Source organism: Corapipo altera, unplaced genomic scaffold, assembly GCF_003945725.1.
Source record: "Corapipo altera isolate COAL_440 unplaced genomic scaffold, ASM394572v1 150, whole genome shotgun sequence".
Lineage (NCBI taxonomy): Eukaryota > Metazoa > Chordata > Aves > Passeriformes > Pipridae > Corapipo > Corapipo altera.
The window spans coordinates 2,867,597-2,891,174 of record NW_020884941.1 but is presented as its reverse complement, the minus strand read 5'-3'; the positions used below and the strand labels follow the sequence as shown (position 1 = coordinate 2,891,174).

The window sequence follows — 23,578 nt, the reverse complement described above, 5'->3', positions numbered from 1 at the left end:
AGTGTCCTGAAGACAGGAAGTTTATTTAATGTGATAGAGAAAAGCAGCCACTGCAGATCCAAAGATTGAAGCTTGAGGCCAAGCAAGAAGCAAGGAAAAGATGCTTCAGTAAATTGGAAATCACGGAAACCACAGACAAGTTTTATCTGTGATGATGTATAAGAAAGCATCTTGGAGATTCTAAACAGAAATATATCACAATTGTTCTGGTTTTGTGTTTTCAGAGAAAGAACCAGATGAGAGGCAAAAATTAAGGCAAAGAAAGGGAGAGTAAAGTCACAGAAGCTAGGTAGGATTTCTAGGGCAAACTGAATGGTATGTAAACACAGGAAGTGAGAAATTCCTGTATCCATGAGAAGAAGAGGGAAGAGAAAGCAATAAAGGAAGGAAAGATGAGGCGAGAAGAGCAGATGGGCACATCTTACTATATCACACTGGCAGAAAATCAGAAATCTGCACACAGAAGGGAAAAAAAAAAGACCAGTGGGAAAAGATTGAGTCAGAAGCTGTAAGGATGGGTCTGCACATATGGAATTTAATTACACTAGGAGGAAAAAAAGAGGAGATAATAAATCCATAGTGGAAGAAGTCCCCTTGATCATCAGACATCAGAAGAATGGCTATGCTAGAAAAAGGACATTGTTGAGAGTGAAGCAGGACTGTAAAGTTGGCAAGACGGACCTTGCAGGGAGAGGTAGAGCAAAAGGTTTTGGAAGGAGGAAAGCAAAACAGAAGAAACTGTTTCAGTAGAAGTAACGAACGCTGAATTCCCAGAAAGGCTTGGTGAGACTTTGAGGGAAGAGGACTGGCAACATGATAGTTAAAGTTGGGAACTAAGCAACAGAGAATGAGTAATGTTTCACAGAGAACAAATCGAAGGAACTTCAGTGAATGGAAAAACAGAAAAACAGCCATAGATTGAATGAGTTTGCAGGAGCAGCAAGTTACCAACAGGAGATAAAGGCAAAGAAGGAATATAGAAGATTCACTGTAGAGAGAACAGCATCAGGGAGTTCCAAGACAGCAGCTCAATGAAAGCATGAGAGGAAAGAGCAACATGATACAGGAAGAGCATCAAAGAGTGGTCCAAATGGAAAAGAGTAGGAGAGGAAGGCAGGACAGTGAAAGAATAAAGCCAGTAATTCTCATGATGGTCTAACTTGGAGAAGGAAAAAGAAAACTTCAGCAGGTTTGTCAGGTTATCAGCCTCACAAGAAGACAGAATCACAGATTAAAATGCTGTTCCTAATATAAAAAGAGAAAGAAAGGAAGAAGTAGTGTGGATATCAATATAAAATGCAGGGCTATCACCAGGGATGAATTTGGTAGGTAGGGTAGACAGCAATTTCCAGCCCTGGGCTACACATAAAATTAACCATAGGAGCTATGTCAGAAAGTATCTACATCAGAACTGAGGATTTTCTAGGTTTCATTTTAACAACTCATATTAAACATGATTTTATCCACAGAAGGGAGATGAGCAAAAGAAGTATTAGACTGCAGCCAGGGCAAAAAAAAAAATCCCAAGAGGGTAAAGAGAATCCACCATGTTCTCAGAAATGTGACTCATGGGAGAGGACTTGGATGCTACCAGGCACAGATTAGAGCTGCAGCCCACGCCTGGTCTCATTCTGCTTCTCTTTTGAAATTCAGAAGCTTTGACAGTCGTACAATCCTGCTGCATGCAGGAGCTTCAGCAGGTACATCTCAGACAGCTGAGCCCTTGTTGGAGTTCCTCTCTGATTCAAAGGACCCTTTTTTATAAGCTGAATATGAAGGAAGTTACCCACGTTCTGGTTTTGATATGAAATTGCTTTGTGCCCAATCCAAAACACAGATACCCGTCTACTTCACAGACATAACTCTGCAGCCACCAACATTTGAGTACAGTATTGTACAATGGTGAATAAGTTCCTGGCTTCAAAAGCCAAGTAAGGACATTTTTTACAGCATTTTGCCATCTGGATAAAGTTCTGTACAGACCTATAGAAAGTAAGTTCCTTTTCACTCACAGTAAGGCAAAAAGGCCTTTGTATCTGATGCATCAACTTCTTCAGCTACCATTTTTCCTCCACTAACACCTCCCCCTGAAAACAAAACAAAACACCAACACAAAACCCCACCACCCACAAACTGCTGCTGCCATAAAGAACCCAACATCCTTTTGAGGTTTAGCAGCTTCTAGGATTTGTCTTCAGTCTCTCCTTCCCGATTCCCTCTCTCTGGAGGGTGATCACACCTTCCTCACACCCCAGCTGCAGTTCCACACCCACCACCACAAGCCAGAGGGATCCGAGTCACTCCCTGCTGGCTCCCAACTAGAGATTAAGAGAAGCTTATATTGAACTGAACATTAGAGAATACTGGGGTGGTTGAATTCCTTTCATCAGACTTTGAAAATGTCTCTTAATAAGCAAGTTGGTTGGGGATGAAATGCAGGTTAAACTATCTGAAGAGACTGAAGGCCTGATTCATCCAGAGAACAAAGCCAGAGCAGCAGTGCAACCATCTCTAGCAATATTCTCAGTGTTTTTCCTTACTCACACCCTGAAGATTTAAGTTTCTTAAGTAATGTTAGGTTTTTCCTCTTATTCAACCTTATTTTTAGTACTGAGATGAAGAATATTTCTATGTGGCACTAAATGAGACTGCAATATGAGCTAGAGGAACTTAAACAGTTTGTGGTGAAATGGCAGCCTGTAAGTGACACTTTGGGGTATTCATAGTTCTTCCTCATCAGAAACAATGACAGTGGTATTTGTTAAGGGAAAAATGAGAATAAAAACATCCCAAACCCTGTGAAGTGCTGTGGCTCTGATCCACTTACCACAAAAAGTAGTGGGTTTGTACTTGAGTGGGTTTTGAAATGTGCCTGTATCCGGTTTTGGACAGGATGAAAATAAACATAATGTGTTTAAAAACACTGCAAGCAGGATACTAAGTGCCAGCAATGGAGATGGTTTTACTGATGAAAATTTAGTGGATAGTTCATACTCTTCTTATACACGAATATCTACACTGAGAACTCTTGTCAGAATAGATAAGAAATGGAATAGTTTAACTTTCAGCTGCCCATTTTTCTCTGATCTCGTCGTTACTGTGTTATGAGGAGATACTGAAGGGTCAGTATCATTGTTTTAACACTAATTTCCTGCCTATGTGCACATGCTCCAAACCTGGCTTCTGCTGTATTCACTATGTGTGTTTGTTCATAAGTCTCATCGACCTTATAGGAACAGAAGCCAAATTTGAGCACATACATTTTGAGTCACACTGTGACAAAACTCGGTCAGGGTGGCTTCACATGTTCATAGGGCTACTCCAATTTTGTCATTATTATGGATCACTTTCATGCCATTCCAAGAATAGATTTTCGTGTATAAAGCAAACATAAAACAGTAGGTTTTGTATATTGGTTTATATGAATTGTTTTTAAGACAGATAGGTAACAAAATGAGCTGCTAAATCTAAGTCCATCTTTTGAGGAAGCCTGTGTGGATGTTGAAGCTGATATTTAACATGGGAGTACCATGATTTAGATTTAGCTGGGCAAAGTTGTTATTTTTCAGCCTCAAGCAAGTTTGCAAATAGGTTTTTTTTCCCAAACCTGAAACATATAAATGATACCTAGATTTATTTTTGTTATTAGAGATAAATCAAAATCCAATACTTTTTCTTGATCCTGTGTTATTTTTCAGCTGTGCACTTGTAACTGTATTACTACTCGTACTATTTGCAGTTGTAGCTTCAAATTTTGTTACACATACTGATGATTTTTTTGGTGTTTCATTAACCCTGAAGTACTTTTTTGTGTACACTTCTGTGTGTGGAGAGAGAGGGGAAGGAGGGTAGTTACTGCTCCTATTCAAGCTGTGTTGTATGTAAGGGCATTTTCACCATTCAGACATTTTCCCCCCAGTCACAAATTTTTTATTCTCTATAGTCCTGCAAACTTCCTAGTCATGCAACCAAAATTTCTATATTTTTACTAATCCCTTAACCCTTTCATTCTGTCTGCAAATAATTTGTCTCTCCTATTGTACAAGTTCTCCTTTGCTGAGGTCAGAAGAGTTTCCCTTTTGTATCAGCTCTCAGCTAGAATCGTCTTCTCTTCTTTAAGGCACACAGTTATCAGCTCACCATTTTGTGACCCTTACCATTTCGTTCATTTTGTTTCAAATAGGCTCTTGAATCAAACATTGAGAACTGACAGGTTCATTTATCATACTACACACATGATCTACTACTACTGTTAGTAGTAAAAACCCCAAATTTGACAGGTTTTCTTCTGCACGAGGATGTCCTAAGAGCTCAAGGGAGAGCTTTGCTAACCAGCCAAACACACAACACCACCCTCACAGCACAGGTTTAGCAGCAGCATTTCAGATGGTTGCTCTTTTGTTCATTTTACTCTCAGTGACATCTCTTCATGACTCAAATAGCTGTGGCACTAAAATTATCTTAAAGCTGAAAGGTGCTAATCGAGCCTTTAGTTTATTCATTATTCAGCAATGGATCCTTAGTTTTTCATTTCTCATATTACCAGGAAAAAAATACTTATGGTAACACTCTATCCTACTATTAAGATGGCACATAAAGCTGGAATTTTACCCCTGATTCCTAACTATCCTAGTTAGCATTCTGTGTTTCACACACATGAGATGCAGCAAAAAAGCAGATGACTCACCATCTTTTTGCTCGCTAAAAATCTATTGTTGATACTTTTGTAAAAACAACGATAGGAAACAGGCACAGATCTGGGACAACAAAATACAAATGCTGGAGGTTCCCCAGAGCACACCCATCCTTCAGAGGACAGGTCACACACAAATGTCTCAGCAAGGCATATTAGGTCAGAACAGAGCAAAAGCTCTTGGAGCTGCCTGGATTCCAGCTTCCCAATTGTCCGGATTCCAGCTTCCCAATCCACACGGAACTCAGAAAGCAGATTTACCAAGTGGGGGCCAATATTCACAATGCACAGCAGAACAATGATTTATCTTGAAAGCTTTGTTAAATGAGTACAAGGACACCCCTGAGAGCTGACAGGGGTGGGGGTTCTGCATTTTCAGTGATCTCGGGTAGCCCTGGTTAGGATTCATATCAATCCTGGCCTGGTAACTACTTAGAGCTTTCCAGGAGAACTGTGCTTAAAATCATAGCTTTGTTTTGCTTCATTTAGAGCATTCCTCAAGACTTTTAAACTGAGGTATTAAAATTAGTATTGTAACTATGAAAAGATGACAAGGGTTACTGCCTCTTAATGCCATCTGTGACTTTCAAACATCTTCCATCTTTGTCGTTGCCAGGCTGAAAAATTCCCCTCCAGGATGCATCTTAGTAGTACGAGAACAACTCACGATCTGCTACCAACCCAAAAAGCTACAGGCATTCCAGAAACCAAGGCACATAAAATTTCCTATCTCTCAGCTACAGGAAAATGCCTGCTAAGGTGTCTTCCCACTCTACCAAAGGCACAAAAGCAGGCCACGGTTACAGAGCTCACAGCTGACACAACTTTCAGCCCAACCCACCTCTCAGCAATTCCAACCTTGTTTCAATCTCTTCCAGCTGGCAGCAATCCCATTAGGATGCAATGCCACTGACACACACTCACTAGCAGCCTCCTCCTCCCAAAGTATATTGTGCACCAAATACCTCAGGAGGAATAAATCCCCATTTGTGTCACTTCTCTGCCCACTGAAGGCTCTGGGCATCACAGAAACCACCATTAAAAGTTTTAAGTAGTTCTGCTCTTTTAAAGACACAGGCACAGCATGAACAAGTCAATGTACTGTCATCACAATACTCATCGTGTCTCCTTGAGTATTCTGAGAACTTTTTTTCAGTTCTTTAGAGTGAGGTACAATTTTGTTTGTATTTCAGATTCTCATGTCTGTTGTTAAGTAGCTTCAATGGGTGCCCTGCACAAAAAGAATTTTAACTGTCCCTTCCCGGTTTTTGTGTTGGTTGCAGGAGGGAGCTCATTGACAAGGGTGACATTTCTAAAGGCTTTTGTAAAAGTTAAAAGGAAGAGCCGAGTCCTAGACATTATTTTCTGAAGACTTTCAATCTTGACCTTCTACTGTTCATATTCTATTGATCTCCACTTGCACCTGACCAACGCTAATACAGGCTTAAGAAGTTATTTGTAGTGAAAAGTAGGATTTCAGATGTATTTTATAACTAGAGAACTCTGGAAAAATATATCCTCTAAACTACATTTTAGAAAATATGGTCTCTAATTGATGCTTCTGACAAAACAGATGCAGACACCGAGTAAACAAGGAGACTGATGTACTCTTAACATACCTCTGACAACTATAAATCTTCACAACATAGGTAAGGACAGATAATAAACCCCATGTCTAAGGAATTCCATTTGCACTCCCCTATCTCATAGCTGAGTAAGAACAGTGCTGTGCAGATTGACAGCATTCCTTCTGCCCTCTAAAACTGTGTTTACAAACACTTTATTATTTTCTTGAGTTGACTTGTTTATGTAAACTTGCAGTGAGATCTATGAATAAATCTTGATGGATTAATCATGAAAACATAAAGTATCCAAACCCCAAAGTTTCAGTTGTACAGAGCATTTGATTAATTACAGACTCCTGTAATGGGAGGAACACAACACCATGAGTAAGATACAGAATGAAGACACCTAGATACTGTATTTTGTCAAGACAATAATACATTCACAATTCTCTCTATTAATATTTTCACATTTAATCATAAAGTAGATGAAACCAGGGTAATTTCTGGGGGCTGTGGACACTCCATATATCATTTACTCTGAAGTTTAGACACCAGCTGCAAACAGAGACAAAGCAAGTTCAAATTTTATTTTAAAAAGTACTTTTTGAAATAATTAAGCTATTTGCCTGTGTTATTCTATATTATTTGAGGGGATACACTTCTAATGCCATTTCTGCTAGTTGTCATCAAAAGACAGTGTTATTCAATAACAATTTTGCAGCAAAAAACCAGAAAGTGTCTCAATTCTTTCACTCCCAAGTTATTTTCAGTGAGGAATAAGAAGTCATACCATCAGCAGAAGTTCCTATATTCTCTTAAGATTTTAATCAAATTTAGCCTTTTTTGACTCTGACAACCAAACTGATCAGTTGTCTCCAGTCATCCCATTTTTGTTATCCTAGTCAGAATAATGTAGGGAAGCACCTCTATCCCAATAAAACCTCTTTATTTCAGACCTGTAGCCTGGGTATGGAATGGGAACTGTTGCTTTTCATGGACAGTGATCTGAGCTTTCCCATCAATTGAAAAGATCAAGAACTCTTGCCTTTTTCAATTTGCCACTGCTCTGATAATGCCAGATAAAATTACTTTTTAAACACTCAAATACAGATATTTTCTTGAGCAGGGGTTTTTTCTGTATGTCAGAAGTAGTCCTATAGGTGCTACTGGGTAATTGCTAATTTTTTGTCTGTCTTAGAGGTCCTTTTTTTGTGGTGTACTGTCCATATAGAACCAATGTAGATTATAGGATCATGAGAAAGTGCCTTACTGTCTTTGTACTCACTTGAATTCCACTTGGCTGAAATTCTCTCAGTGTAAGACAATATTATTAGTAGAACCACTCAGAGAGTAAAAAGGAAGGTAATTGTCCTGCTCACTGAGAAGTTCTCCCACCATTTGATAATTAAGTCCCCATTAGTTAAAGGTTCTCCCAGAGTTCCATATGCCTATGTGCCAAACCTTCCCTGTAAAGCATCCTTTTGCTTAATAAGCATCACCCATTTCTTTCAGATTTCTTAGAAAAATTGTGCCTAACTGATTTCCAGATTAGGATATTCCAACGTTTTCTACTTGGGGTTCATTGCTCTCCAGTATCAAAAGACACAACTAGAAAAGCAACATAAAGTAGTCAAAAAATACAGAGAAACTCAGACACTCCTGGTCTTGGTCTGAAGTTAAGTTCTCAATATATGATATTTTGTGATCCAGCCTTCATTGTAGAGCCAGGTTGGGCTGCCTAAATCTCATCATGAATTAAAACAGTTTCCAGGTCTGATCCCAAAAGGCCACAATATCAGTGGCTGTTCCTGGTTTCCTCGACTGCAGAAATAAGAAGAGGGGTAGAACTGCCAGGCCATGGATACAACAAGGAGAGAGGCTTTTCTTGTCACAGGCCAGGGTAATATCCTCTGTAAACATTTAATTTTAGTTTATAACCCCCTTGCACTGACAGAGAATGGGACTGTAACAGAGCCAATAACTCAGTGCTTTGTCTATAGGGTAGGTTATTACTTTATCAGTGTTTTAATTTCTGTTATATAGAATTTGCACTGTTCAGGACTGCAGTTACAACCAGGCAACCTGTAGTGTTAACAGTCACAAATTTCTACCTCCTGTTGATGTCGAGACCTGATACTTTCATTGGTTTAGACCATTGCATATTTTTACTTGACCTGTGAGATCAAAGAATATTGTACTGATATAGTACTGATCTCAACAGCAGCCTAAAATCTTTTCTGATTTAAAACAACTGTTAATCTCTACAAGTAGTAGCCAAAAATTTGTTCCTGTAACTTAAAAAAAAAAAAATACATCAAGTCTTCAGTATTCCATTTCTTTTTGTGAGCATGCATGCAAAAAGCAAACTTGACACACCTATGTAAGCACAGCCATGAGGCAAAGTTCAGATTTGCTTCTGGGAACATTCACAGCATGAAACATAATCAGAGGACTTATTGCACATCCAGTCAGGGGACAGAAACAATATGATAATAGCACAAGTGTTCAAATTTGAAGTAGGCTAGCCTTATAATTTTAAATACCAACATAAATGTCACTGAATTACAAATTAAGGTAAGTTTATCTGTTCATGGACACGGATGGATTGAAAAAGAGGTTTAAAACATGAGTCTGAAATGACTGATTAAGGTGAGGTTCCACCATTACTGAGCAATACAAAATGAAAGCTCTGTAGGTTCTTAGCAATTGTAAGAATGTATAAATATCTTCCCATGACAAAAGGGCTTCTATCATAGCACCCCAAACTCTCCCAAATTTACAAGGCCAGGCACAGAAGGGCATCTTGAGAGAAAATCTTCCTGCCAAGGTATTTATTGGGACACTATAAACTCTCTGGAAGTACAGAGTGATGCTCCAGTGCAACAGTGTTTATTCTGGTATATTTTAGTTTAGAATGAATTTGGTTAGCATCATATGCACTAATTTAATTAACTTAGTGCTTTAAATGATACAAAAAACTTTTCTGTAGTATTGGTTTGAATCCCAAAGCATAAACATAGAAGGGCAACAGCTAATACTCTGGTCTTTCTTTTCTCATAAGCCATCTGAACTGAAAATAACACTCTAATTCACATAGTTGTATAAATGGATATTGTATATCCAAAAGAAATCATATTTTGTTAATACATTCCAAATATTTGGATTATATGACTTGGGCTGGTAATATTCAGAGAAGAAACTCTTTATTTAAAAAACCCAAGTCAAATTGTATTATTGTCAGAAAGATGTTCCCTTAGATGGCACATAAGTATCCTTTTGAATCACACAGATATTTCTCTTGTAAAGAAGAAGTATAATAACCAGGTGCACACCCCTCTAAACAGCAAGCCCTCTCACAGCTAAACATCCAGCTGGGCTTTTGTTCCTGTGCCATGACACTGAATTGTAATCAATTCAGCTCAATTGTGTTGTTTCCTTCCACAACACAACTGTGTCAACTGGATTTGTGCATCAACACTTGATCCGCTGCCTGACTGTGTTTGCCTTCGCGCGCTTCGTCAAGATAAAGGTGCTTATTCCACATAGGCTGGATAAGGTTGGAAAATACTGGGGATGTAAGCTAGAATACTGCCCAGATTACTAGGGAAAACTGGATAAAAGATTTGGATTACTGGTTGTGTTTTAGGGAAGTCTTTCCAATACCATTGGTAAGACACATCCAGAGGAGGAGGCCGGTGCACCAGCCCCGTTCCTAGCAAGGAAACAGGGTCGGTAGGTAGGGAACAGCAACTGTGTTATGACTTACAAATATTTATGGTGAGCCATGAAAATATCTTCATAATTAACTAGTTAAGCTTGGTTAAACATTACAATATAGACAGCAAGAGTGGGATCCACCTGCCCAGATTTAGCATATGCATGTAGGTGGCCACCTCAGAGCCGATCACTGCCTGCTTCCCTCGGGGGCAGTGCAGAGGAGTCATTGCCAGAGGTCAGCTCATCTCACACCAAGAGAGTGGTCAAAACCTAGTCTGATTAACTCCATTGTAGAAATCTCTTTCTCTCTCCACCACCTAAAAGGGAAGCCTTAACAACTGTTCCATATGTACATGTCCATGTTATCAGCATCTAAAAGTGATGAGAATAATTCCTTCCAGTTGCCAAGTCCAGGGAATTACTATTTATTAAATCAACTGTAAAAATATCAGATTAACATGCTGTAGTTCCTAAGAAATTATTATTTGCTTTCTGGTCGTTATCCTTCCTGTATGTGAGCAAAATGAACAATCAGAATTTGAACTCAGTTTTTCAGATTTGCCTCTTCATGTTTCTCCATTGGCCAACACCATCACTGGTAATTTCACGGGCTATTTCTGCAACAGAGACTTGTCTGGAAATGTTATCACATTTGTCTTTTTGATGTGATGACTTAGCAATCCAGAGGAGAAACAACTCTCCGGTATAAGGGGCTTAAAGAGAAAACAAGGGCAGAGGGAGAAAGATTTGTTGAGTAAAACTCTGTTCTCTAAGAACACATTGGATGTCCAGCACTAGATAATAAAATGGGATTCTGGGGACACCCAAGTTTCTGCTGAACCACAGAAAATTCTCTGAGCTGCAGAAATAAAAAAACACATGGAAAGCTGGTGCCTTCTGAAATTTTGCCATGTGTTTTGTTAGCTGTGATTTTACATGTATTTTAATAGTAACAAATGTTGGAAGTCCAGGTAACACAGAAGTGATGGCCCCGTCACTGACCTGTTCCTTCCATCCCACTCCACCAGTGCCCTTCAGTGTTAGGGAAAAGCAACAGTTGAGAGAAGAGTATTTTCTCTGTAGCTTTCATTTCAAGGGTTAAATTCTGTCCTTGATTACACTTGAATAAAGCTAAAAGAATTTAACTTGCTAATATGTATCAACTCCAGATTTAATAACAGAATAAATAAAGCTGAATTTAGCTCTTCTCTGTCATGTTGTCTATTCCACATACCTTAAATTGCCAGGGGACTTTTCAAAGAGAATCAGTTTTGGTTGCTTGGAACAGTCTAGTTTCTCCCTTTTGGGGTTATTCTCTCATCAATATGGTAGTTGAAATTTGGACTTCTTAATCACAACTCTTGGGTTCTGGAAAGTTTAATAAAAATATGCATTTGAATATAACTTACAAACTATAAGTCAAATTATTCTCTCAATTAGAGTGAAGGGAATATGTTTTAACTAGTAATGGATGTGGATTTATTTTGGATACTTTGGGGATCACAAAGAACAAAATTTGGCCTTCTTTTTTAATAAAAATAAGACAATTTTTGTCTCAAATTATAAATACGATTTTATCTAAGTATGCCAATATTTTGATTTTTAAGGGCTTTGCTTTGAAGTCCTGTTAGATAAAAGAAAATAACTAATTGCTTCTGTAGAAGCTGTTGCTGCTGAAGGTGTAACACCAACCTTAACAGCATTTGTGGGAATAACACTCCAGTTTTCTCAGTAAAAAGAATATGATTCAAATCACTGATAATTTATGAATTAGAGTTTATGATGCAAGTAAAGAGTGACTGAATTTGTCACTGAGCCTGTGACCCCACTGAAATCAGCTACAAAACTGTTCAACATTGTTGTTCCTAGAGGGGAACCTGGTCAGTGAAACTGTGTGTGCTGGCCTGGGCTCTGCCACTGAAATCAGGGACAAAACTTCCAACGGCTCCAGTGACCAAAACTTTACACAGAACTAGTGAGATTCAACTCCCAGTTTCAGTTACATGAATCTGGAGAATCTCTTCTGAAACAAGGGGAATTGCTGTGACTTAACCCAAAGGAATTGAGAGTATTTTTCTTTAGTTCTTGGAGGGGGAGAAAGAAGAAGACATCATTCTCTTCTCTTGCCTCGCCGCCGTGTATCACCCAGGACTATCTGCTGTCAAAATCCTCATCTGCTTAAGCTGCAGAGGAAGAGCTGACTTCACCATTTAAGGCTTTAAGCTTTTATTGCCTGCTGAATTGTCTATTATCCTTATCCCCTTCCCTTAGCAGGTAGATTCCTTAAGAAGAAGGGACAAATTTCTGGTTTGTGTTTGTGTTTCTGCTTAGATTTCTTAAAATTTACCATACTTTGTTCCATCAGTGTGTAAGCAGAGCTGAGACAACCAGAACACTTTCACTTCAGTCCTTCTGAGCTACCTGGCTGGTTATTTTTAGATTATCACTGTTAAATTCAAAACAAAGGCCTGTAGCTGAAACACTAAACTGTACTGGAGGCTTACAAAATTCAAGTTAGTACTTCCAGAAGAGTTATTCACCAGTGGCCTATGAAGTGACAAGCACATAATCCTCAGCCAGAGGTGCAGCATTCTTTATGTAGCACACGGAGTTTATTCATCTCTGGAAGGTCCATTGTCAGAATGAAAATTCCATGGCTTACACAGAATTAATCAGCTTTTTTTCTTTATAAGCATGTATATGCACACAGAAGGGGATTCTGCTCTGAAAATGCAAGTCAGTGCTTTGGTAATGAGAGATAGCATGAGTTTTTCTCCTAAATGTGCCTTAGAACTAAGATGTTTTGTTTTGATTACACCTGTCACTGGCTTCTTGAAGATTGGAACTTCATCCTTCTATACACATAGGCCTCTCCTGTAATAATGCCCTCTACCCAAGGGCAGGGAGCTGTGCTTTTTGCATGATAGCTTCCAAACAAATGATTTGTTGGAGACAGGCAAGTTAATGGCACAACGCTCTCAGCTCTGCAGAGCTGTATCTGCTCAGCTTGCAAATGTGTGCTCTGGTGAGGAAAAGTGACTGTTTCTGCCTCCAACAGCACCTAAACCATCAGCTTGGACCTCAAACGTCTATGTCCATAGAGGAAAATTCCCCCAAGCACAAAACACACTCTCTCATTTTTACTCCTTTGTGATCCACAGGTAGATGCTCACAGCACTGTGAATTTGTGACCTGCTGTCATAACCTCTATGGATGAAATGTTGGCGGCCGCTCGAAGGGTGTGACCCACGATGGCGCGAAATACGGAGCCCAAATAAAAACCAAATTGGGGGTGGAAGGGTATCAGAAAATGGATATGAAGAAATACAAAGAAATGCTGAAGGGAAAACTAGTGATTTTTTTCTCAAATCTTCCCAGGAAAATGTTGCCGAGATAGGTCAGTAGCTTCCAGAATAAATACCACAAGAACACACGTTAAACAGCTCCTACAGTGCAACAGCCAAAGCAGATCAGTACTATCAGCAGAAATTAAACTGACACATATTTGTCTGCAGCTCTCTCAGCTCACATTGAAGGGCTGGGGGTTTTGTGCATGAATCACTCACCCAAAATGCAAATGCAAAGATACTGAAAAACTTGTGGTTCCCAACTGCAGATGGGAGCCGTCCACAGGTGCAGATTAATATAAACCCTCCTCATTCCTTCACATGCATGGGCACACACGGGCAGGGAGTGCATCCAGGCTCTGCAGAGCCACACAGCCTTAGAATGAGCAGATGTGCCTGTTACCGGGAGGGTTTATTACAGAAATTGGGCAGCAGGAGTCTTTTCTGACAGAACGGTAGCCAGGCTGCATTTCCCTGGGAGGAGGTGCTACATAGCGTGGAGGTTCTTCTCCCAACAGGCAGAGAATTATTATCTTTCTCAATCATTAAGAGAACGCAACAGATCTTATTAAGGCTCAGGTATTGGATATTGATGGGTTATAATCCAGGCTAGGAAAGGGAGATGACTTAATTTTGTGAAAAAGGGCCCAAGATGAAGCAGCGGCTGACAGAAGGCCAGTATCCCTTGAGAAGGTCATTTTCACAGGATCAGCAGCCTGCCTCCCCTTACTATTTTTTCTCTACACACTGTGAAATGTTCCTACCTCACAGTGACATTCATCTTTTCCATCCAGCAAAATCATAGCTTATTGTTGCAAAATGACATCTTTTTCTTCTTGCTTTAGAAGTGCCTTTTTATTTTGGAAATACACAGAGAGGGAAATGTTCATCACCAAACTGATTTAAGAGAGAAAGAAATGCGGAATGTTGCACTCACCTCTCCAGCACCAGGCAGCCTCCACCTCCTCAATCCATCAGTACAAACGCTCGCATCCACTGACGCCTCTCCTCTGCTTTGGCCCTTTTTCACATCAGCATCTGCGATTTGCCGCGAGCAGACACACCACGACTGCAGGGACTAACCCCACAGCCCCAGCAGGAGCAGGAACCTGCCCTTTCCCATCTTCTCCCTACGAAACACAACCGTAAAACCCCGGGATTTTCTAGAGGCGGCGGTGGGAGCACTTGTCCGGCGGCCCCCCGCGGGAGACAGGGAGGTGCTCGGCGCTCTCGCCGGGGAGCCGGGCAGGGGGAGCGCGGGGCTGGCGCTGGAGGAGGAGCCGGAGCTCCAGCCCGTTTCCACGCCAACCGCGGGGGTACCGCGGGCGGGGCGGCGCGGCCGGCGGGCGGCTCCGGCTGCGCTCCGGCCCCGCTCCGCTGCTGCTGCTGCCGCCCGGGGGGCGGCCGGGCCCGCAGCCCCCGCAGCCCCCGCAGCCCCCGCGGCCCCGCAGCCCCCGCCCCGCCGCGGCGCAGAAGGAGCCGATGGTGACGAGGGGTTCGGGGCTCGTTCCCGGCTCTCGCTCCGCCGCACTCGCGCATTACATAATGTGCGGGCACGGCCGCGCTGCCGGCCTGTGCCGCGGGCTCTGCCCGCACCGCCCCCGGGGCTGCGGCGGGGCACGGCCCGGCTCGGCTGGGAGGGTCAGCAGTGCTGTCACCACGCGTATTTTAGAGGGAACAAGTCGCATACGTGTTGGAATGATTGCAGTGACTGGAGAAAAAACAGTTTCTTTAGTTACATGGGATTCACCTGCTGTTCGCTTTCCTTCCATCAACTCAGTCGCTCTCAGTATTGGGCATATGTTTCCTTCTGCTTTTGCCTTTCTGCCTTTTGCGTTTGTATATGTGTCATTTACTACAGCTTTTTTAAGTTAACGATGAGTATCATTTTCTTTTTATCTCATTAATGGATTTACCCAATTTATATTTTACGTTTTTCCTTGTGTCTTTTTCCTTTTGGCTACAATACTAGTTGCATTGTTGAGTCTTCAGTCCTGATCAAATAGCTGATTTCCCCCTACACTGCTAATTTTAAAGGCATGATTTGTTGCTGATACACTTCAGCTGGAGATAGCAACAGACACTCACACATACACGGGATGCAGGCATTTTTCCCACAATAAAACCAACATAATACAGCACAGAAAGCATCTGATTCCTGTAGATGATATCACTTCCAGTACTGATATTATCAGCAGAGCTGTCACACTGATGAATTATAATAATGAAATACTTCCATGTAAAAATCAGTATACCATGTGAAGGAAATTTTCCTATAAGTACAGAATCTTAGGTGTTGTTCACACTAGAAGAGTTTGCCAGTACATCTAGACTGGCAAAGTTGTTCTGGTAAACTCCTCGCATTTAGAAAAGAAATGCCATATACCTAACTTGCATTGTTCTGCCAGCAAAACAATAATGTTCAAATCATAAATTTGCCCTGCTGTAATAAAAAATATCTCTACAGTTTTATTTCGAAATTTTAGTTTTCAGTATACATGCTCACATGTCTCAGTGCATCTGTGAGATCAGATAGTGGTCAATTTAAAACTTTTAATAGTGTTTTGTTTTTCAGAGGCACTCTTTACTTGCAAGTGCATAAATCCCTGATATAGTTATGTTGGCAAGGGAATAGAATAAAAAAATGTATCTGTGGTAACTGAGTAGTCTGGATAATAGGATAAAAGAACAATAACAAGGTGCACAGGCTTAACTGCGATTCCATAAAGAACAAGTAGTTACTATAGAAACTGTCACATTACATGTATCTTTAGTATAGTACTTGATATGTGAGAAAAGGCATCTTCCACACACTACCCAACTGTGGCAGAAATAACAGCATCAGCCACCATCATCCCGGGGAGGAAGATCTTTGTTCGTGTGCTCTCTACAGAGAGAGCTGTTGTAGGCATTTACAAATTTGCTATAACAAAACACTTTCTTGCAGTTTTGGGGGAGGCACCTGTAAATCAGCTGCTGGCAGTGAAGGAATTATGAACATGCAGGACCTGAGTAATGGAACAGGTCTGAGAAGTTCAAGGTTTTTATTCAAACACCACCATATGGGAACTTGCTGTTGATTAATGGCAGAGTTAAAACCCAACTCAGCTGACAAATGCACCAGCAGACGTGTCTAAGTTTTCTTCAGTCTCACCTTGTCCTGCATCCAGAAATTCTCAATTAGGGCCTTTCAGCATGTATTGATTGCACTACATGTAGCTAAGCTCCCACAGGAATTTAAAGAGAAATATATATCTCCAAATAGTGTTTACAGATGATTAAATGCCAAAGTCAAACAGCAGAGAAACCCAGTTCCTTAGCTCAGTACTCTAAATGTTGTTCCTTGTATACAAAGAGACTGAAAACACACAAATACCTATTGAAAATGAATAATTTGTGTGGAAACAGTAAAGGGTAGTGTGAGGGAGGTGTGATGATCTGATGGGATTTCTGTTCCCTCTTCCATGTCAGGGAGGTCACCATTTATCCCATCTCAGAGCAGGCTCTCATTTGAAGGGAGCAGTGTTTGGTGAGGTGCAGCATCTAATTCACAGCTTCCTGGACCTCTTGGCTGCACGAGTTTCATTCAACTTGCCAGTGCTATTCATTGAGCAAAAGCCAAATCCTTGCCTGTTTACTGCTGCTTTTTGTTTGGGACCAATCAAAATAGATGCATTCATACATGTTTAGTTTGAAGACAATAGTGCTAAAACAGCAATGTGCTCTTAAGTGGAAAATCCCATAGGGATTTTTCTAATCAATTACCCTTTATTATACCATGACAACATCAAAATATTTATATGCACACATGCAATGTTCTTGGTGAATGTACATCTCCAAATGATAGAGGGTAAATTGAGAGGCCACATCTGGTCTGTAATAAAAATATAATAAAAGACACTTTGTATTTCATTCACTTTTCTACCAAACACCCTCTTTTTAACAAGCAATTGTAGATCTGGGTTAGATATTTATAGACAGGTCTGTGATTCTCTCAGCATGAAGAACTGAACAGAACATTTAGAGAAGAATAAAAAGGTTGTATTTTTATTTTTAACCATTTTTCTCACGTGGAAGAGTTTAAAATAGCATCAAGTACAGATGTCTAGGATCTGATATTTATAAGTAACTGGCATATTGTTGCTTTGTATCAGTGACTGGGAGATAGTGGAGAAAAAAATCATGAATGCACCTTCCATCAGGTGGTATCAGCCTGACCTCATTTGGCTTTATCACTTAGGATGTAAATTCACTTTCTACCAGGATTTCACCCTTTTATCTTTCTCACACCCTTCAGGTAACTGAGGGTTTCACTTAATATTGACAGTTTACTCTTTCTATGAGGGCAAATTATGGGAGACATTTGGGAATGTGAACCCAGATAATGAGTTACAGTTAATACCACAATCAGTTAATCAACCTGCTGCATTGGCAGCTCACAGTCATTGGCTCAGCTGCTCAATCAGCACTTGCCACTGAAGCCAAGTTTAGGAAAACAAACACGAAATCCAGCAGCTGGAGGAGAACTGCTCTCCTGGAGCCCTGGGAGATGCTCTGGCTTTCCTGGGGAGGTGACTTTGTGTAGCAGTCCCTGCTTATCCTAAACTTTGTGACGGATACATGGGAGAAAGCTACAGACAGAGATATCATGAAGTAAGATAAAGGAGCACAGATCTTTATAAAGAGCCCATCCTTCAAGGCTGCTTTATGATGTTATTTTTAAAAAAGGGCAGTTAAAGTATTCTTTGCTCATTTTTCACTGTTGAAAGCAAAGGAATGGGGAAAATAACAAACCAAATCCCCTCAAACTTTAACCCAAAGTGGGGATCATTTAGTAGAGTACACAACAAGAGATCTGTGAAGTGTGAACAGACAAAATCACTGGAGATCAAAACACACAGATTCTTTGGGAATTACACCCAGGAGAGGTAATTAAAAAGTGCCAAAATTTTTTGAAACTGGAGCTTTTGAAACAAAAAGTACCAGCTACAGATCTCCTGGTAAAGTGGGCTGAGCAACAGGGTTTTGGCTACTCTTTGGATGCCCTCTTCCCTCCTGCAGGCTTCCTGTTTGAGGCCTTTCCACTTCATAAGAATGATTAAATATTCACTGAAGAGTGAGTTGAAAGTAGGTCTCTCCCACTTGAGGACACAGGTAGGCATTTAGGGTTTAATTTTTGCAGTAGGAAACAAACAAAAAGAAGAAATGTACTGATTTCAAATATATTTAGTTTTGTCACTGATGTTCTTATCAGCTGAAGAAGTACCAAATTTGGACCTCAAAATATATATATATATAAAAATAGGTACTTAGAAAAAATATTATGATTTGACTTCACACTTCTTTGTATCTTTTACATGTGATAATTCTACTTCATGTCAGAACCACCAGCTACAATTTCAGCTGGGTTTTGTGATTTACTTTTCCTTTCGGAAAGTTTTGCCTGTCAATGACATGCACACGATCGATTCAGTGACCAGAAGTGACTTAGGGAGGAATTCAGCTTCCAGATGAGTCTCTGAGACCATGTTCAGCTTTCAAGGGTGTCCTGTCTGGCCTCCAGCTGCACCCCAGGAAAGTCCAAGTTTCCTGCAGGCCTAAAGTCCCACCTGACAGTGCCAAGAGATCCCTCAGACTCTGAGGTGACATTGGAAACCCACATTCAGCCACCTGAGCCACTCACTGACTGGGGGATGGAATGGGCAAAGCACATTGTGCCAACATCTAACAAAGCAACTGATTTAAACTGATAAAGACATTATCACATCTTTGAATTAATGTTGTTTTCAGACTTATAGCAATGTTATTTTAAAAAGCATATTAAAACAGCAGTCATTTCTATCAGCTGATAGTTTCTGATATCTGTTATAATTGTTGCAAATCTGATTCTTTCTGTTTAACAGTGTTTTGAATCCTCTGTTTATAATGTTCTTAAAGATAAGCACATTAGTAGCACTGTTGAAGTGCCTGTGCTTAATCTGCCACGTTTACAGAAGCTGGACCTAATATTTTAGTCCAGGTTAAGTAACAGGTTCATTTTGCTGTAGTGGCTTGGGTCCTACTGCACTACTTGTTTTCCAAATAAATGATGCCAAAGGTCTTTCTGCAAGAACCCCCTCACATTCACTGACTTAGAGCCTCATTCAGGAAGGCACTTCTAATCAGAAAATATGTACATTAAGACATGGGCCTATTTGTGATAAACTGCTTTGAGTCTGTGATTTACAGCTCACTGAAGGAATAAGGCTCTCAACCCAAGAGCAACATTTACAGGGGAGGCACTTCAGAAAACAAATCATCCTCAAAAGCAGCCCACACCTTGGCTCTCTTTTACTCAATTAATATTAAGGAATTTTTCACCGCTTGAAATAAAATATAGACTAAAACATATTGGAAGGCACTATTGTAGAACCTCAGTCAGAACAGAATGCAATTTTCATTGAGGAAAGTACTTTTCCTCATGAACAGGGCTTTCCATGGAAAACATGGACTCTGCAAAGTAGCAGGTCTGAGTGGGAAGTGGAGACTCCGCCCGCCTTTCCATCCTCACGTCGTGCAGCCATCTGGGCCTGTGGCTCTAATCAAGATGTGTTTCCTCTTCTCATTTCAAACAACATTGCCAAGCCAGAGCATCTGAAGCAGAAAAGGATTTCACCCACCTGTAGTACTGTATTCTTCTTTTCCAGGAGGTTTTATCAGTTGTGCCCGTTCAATTGGGCTCCTCTTGGCACCAGAGTGAGCAGTGGGAACTGTAGGATAAAATTGCCTTCCTGCAGCTCTGCCAGCCTGCCTGCTCAGCAAACATGAGCAGGGGATTTGTCAATGCTACAACTTCTCCAGCTTCTTTTAATTTGAAATTTCTATCAGGTCATTTTTCAAAGCAGCCAAAAAAAAAAAAAATCTCCCACCCTTCTAACAATGGAGAAAATGTAAAACAGAAGTGCTTACACAATGAGACTGAATTCGTGTTCCCATTAATTTCCTCCTGTTGTCTTCTACTATTTGCAGTCTTTCAGTCTGTTCAGTTTTCAGTCTGTGCAATGATTCATATCTTCAAAGCAAGTTTATGTTAATATTCAGGACAAAATTCCTCAGAATCTGACACATCATGAATTCTAGATATTTTGCTGCTTTAAGCCTCTCAGTTTTATTGTTTGACAGTAGTATAATCAAATCTATATAAGAAACTTTCTGATTCATATACATCTGTTTCTGATGGATTTTGATTCAGTTGTACTATAGAAGTTCAGAGAGTGCTTTCACCTTCTTAATGACACATTTCTCCTAAGGAAAAAAACTGAAAAAAATGCTCTTTTATGCCTGAGCATGTGAGGTTAATTCATGAGTTGCAAAAGGTGAACGTTATGGATAACCAAAATATTATACTGGGCATTTGGCTGAGCAGTGCCATTTTGCACTGCAGAGTTCCAGTTGCACAGGTATAGCTTCCAGGCAGAGAAATTTAAGGTAGTTGAGAAAACTGTTTCTTGAATTTCATTCATGCTGCTTTAATGTTTTGACTCTCTGCCTCCAAAGAGGAAAGATTATTTTTTTTAAATCTGTTCTCTCAGCTGAAGTTCTGAAAACTTGCAATTGTGCATCTCTCACATTAAAGGTTTGTAAGGCAGTTGGACTTAAGAGTTCAAAACTGTTTTTATTAGTGTTAGACATTGTAAAATTGGCTCTGATTGGTTTCCCGACTGTTCGACTGACTTACTATAAACAACTTTTGCCTCCTCCTTCCCCATCCACTCCTCTCTCCCCAGCCAGGCAGACAATAATCCCTGCAGGAAATGAGCTCTCACACATCTTTACAAGCCTCTGTGACAAGGCAGACCTTTCTCCCCAGGAATCTCTCAAATTTGCTACAATGTAAGTAATAATCATGGGAACGTTTGTCAAGCTGATAATGGCACGTTCATCTCAGAGCAGCAATTTCTGTGACTGAAACCTGCTATAGGAACCCAGAACACCTTCTACTCTCCTGGTGTACATGCTCAGTATAAATACAAAATCCAAGGTTTAAGTAGTGTTTGGGAACCAGCCCAGGTTCTCCTCTGAACATTTTCCCTGTTGGGCACAGAAATTCAGTAAACTCAGAGCTTGGAATGCTGTGGCACAACAGGGACCTGGGAAGCTGCAAACCAGCAGCATCTCATGGCCAGGGGCTGCACTGGCCCCTCTCAGCCTCATCTCACAGCTGCACGTCCCCATCACTGACCAGCTGGAAAAAAGGGACAGATTTTGACTTGGAAAATCTGAACTGGGGCAGCCTCAGGGGTTGAGGCTCAGCTTTTTGGGATTAGTTCTCCCAAGGCTTTAGTTTTCTCTACAGTTATTGATCTGAGGACTTTGGCACAAGTAATGCATAAGTCAGATTGTTTTCCTTCCTTCGTGTATTTTGGCAAAGTCTTCTCTGTAGAGGAAATTAATAAATTTCAGGATGACATTTCCTTCTTCATCTAAAAGAATAAGAAAAAAAACCCCTTTGTGTAAATTTTTACAGCTTTTTTCCTTTGATTTTTACAATTTTTAAAAAATATTCTCATAATAAAGGTACTTTGTCAGAGAAATAAAAGCCAAGAAACTTTCTGATTTGTATGATCATTGTGCATGGCAGCTCAGTCAAATGCATGCTACACATATGCACATGCATTCACACACTTAGGTACAAAGGATGACCATGAGTGTGTCTATGTGTTAAGCTACAAATTTAGAAAACTTAAAGAAAATTACTTACATGGGAGGTGCAAACAGCTCAAGTTCTGAAGACTAAATAAATAAATTGCAAAAGATACCACTGCTTATCCTGCCATGCACAAGCAGCCTATCAACAATTATAGCTGGAAAAAATCTGAGACAGTGTTTCTCTGTCATTTCTGTTTCACCTTCATTGGATTGTTTGCTTTCTCGTGTATGATAAGGAATCAATACAGTTTTATTAAAGGAAGGAGAAGTTGCTTTCATTTGAAGACTACCCTCAGATTCCATATGACTGCCCAGCAATCCACAGTTCATGGGTTGTGCACTAGTACAACAGAAAGCATATTCCATTATTTCCAGCATCGTGCTTTGGGTGGTTTCACACTAAAGGATCTGACACTGCCATCAGTCAGAACCAGGAGACTTGCCTTCCTCAATTATTGATCTTGCACTGCAGATAATTCTTGTACAAAACCAGAACCTGAGATTTATTCTTCATTTTGGAAAAGTCCTTCTATGTGAAACACGAGTCTGTTGTGTCTAATTCATCCCCAGGGTTTCTGAAGATGCTGTGATAAAAGACATTCTGTAGACCAGAATCTTTAACTTCTTTAGATATTATTCCTCTTTTCATAGGGCATGAATGATTCAGATGGTCTAAATTACCAAAATGACAATTATTTTTTTAAAAAGTGAATTTGTTTCTTGGATTTCTGTATTAGAACAGAGAAACCAATGCTGATATATCAGCTGTAGTTTCTATGTTAATTTTTTCAGTGGTACTTTGCTATTACAATTGCATACACACTAAAGCAAAGTTTCTAAAAACAAAATCAAGATATGCAGGGGTCTCTTTCATTCTTTACTGAGGATTAGGAACCTCTTGTTTACCAGACCAACCTTTTCTGTTTCTCGCTAATGCCAGAAACCTTTTGGATTTTTAAAGGATCCCCAGAGGTAGCCACATTATGTGCTTCTGCAGGGTACTGCTGACTTCTATCTTTTTATAACCTTAATTTCTGTTATGTTTTCATTCAGACAGCATGCCAAAATTCTTAGTGTTGGAAAAATCTCAGTAGCTTCAAAAGCAGATCCCGTAATGCTTTTATAAATCTTGTGAAGTTTTATGAAGTTGTTGTATTTGTAGTGAGGATCTGACAGACACTGCTATTGAGGTTTGATTTTACACCTGGTAAATCCCCCAGGCTCTCATAACATAAATACATGTGGCCAATGCTCAGATTTGAAAAGGCTTGAAACAGAATTGTTTATTATTCCTAGTCCGATCCAATCCCTGCACTGTTTTCCTCAGTTCTTTAACACCCCAGTAGCTCTTCAGTTCATCTAAACAGACACTTCCCACCTCTCAGTCCTTTCAGATAAGAGATCTCTTGGATCTAGGCACAGTCATCCTTTGGGACACCACTGTTTATTCCTGTTAAATTGTCATGGAAAGGCAGAATTATTCTTGCAAAGAAGAGGAAAATATTCTGATTTTCAAAGATGTCAACAGAATTCACTTCTTTAGGTAGAAGGGTGGATAAACCTGATGG

At 40.2% G+C, this 23,578-nt stretch overlaps 2 protein-coding genes across 4 annotated transcripts in view; one reads left to right on the top strand and one right to left on the bottom strand.

Moving 5' to 3' along the window:
- Positions 1 to 14,574, bottom strand: part of GNAZ (G protein subunit alpha z) — a 52,677-nt gene extending 38,103 nt beyond the window's left edge. The window contains exons 1-2 of one of the 2 annotated variants that reach the window (XM_027661544.1): positions 14,260 to 14,574; positions 11,210 to 11,343 (exon numbers count right to left, since the gene is read on the bottom strand). The gene's annotated coding sequence lies outside the window, so the exon portion shown is untranslated. The remainder of the gene's footprint in view (positions 1 to 11,209; positions 11,344 to 14,259) is intronic. The other variant, XM_027661543.1, reaches the window with a different exon arrangement.
- The window catches only part of RSPH14 (radial spoke head 14 homolog), a 76,334-nt gene that overhangs the window by 45,497 nt on the left and 7,259 nt on the right, over positions 1 to 23,578 (top strand). The window lies entirely within an intron of this gene.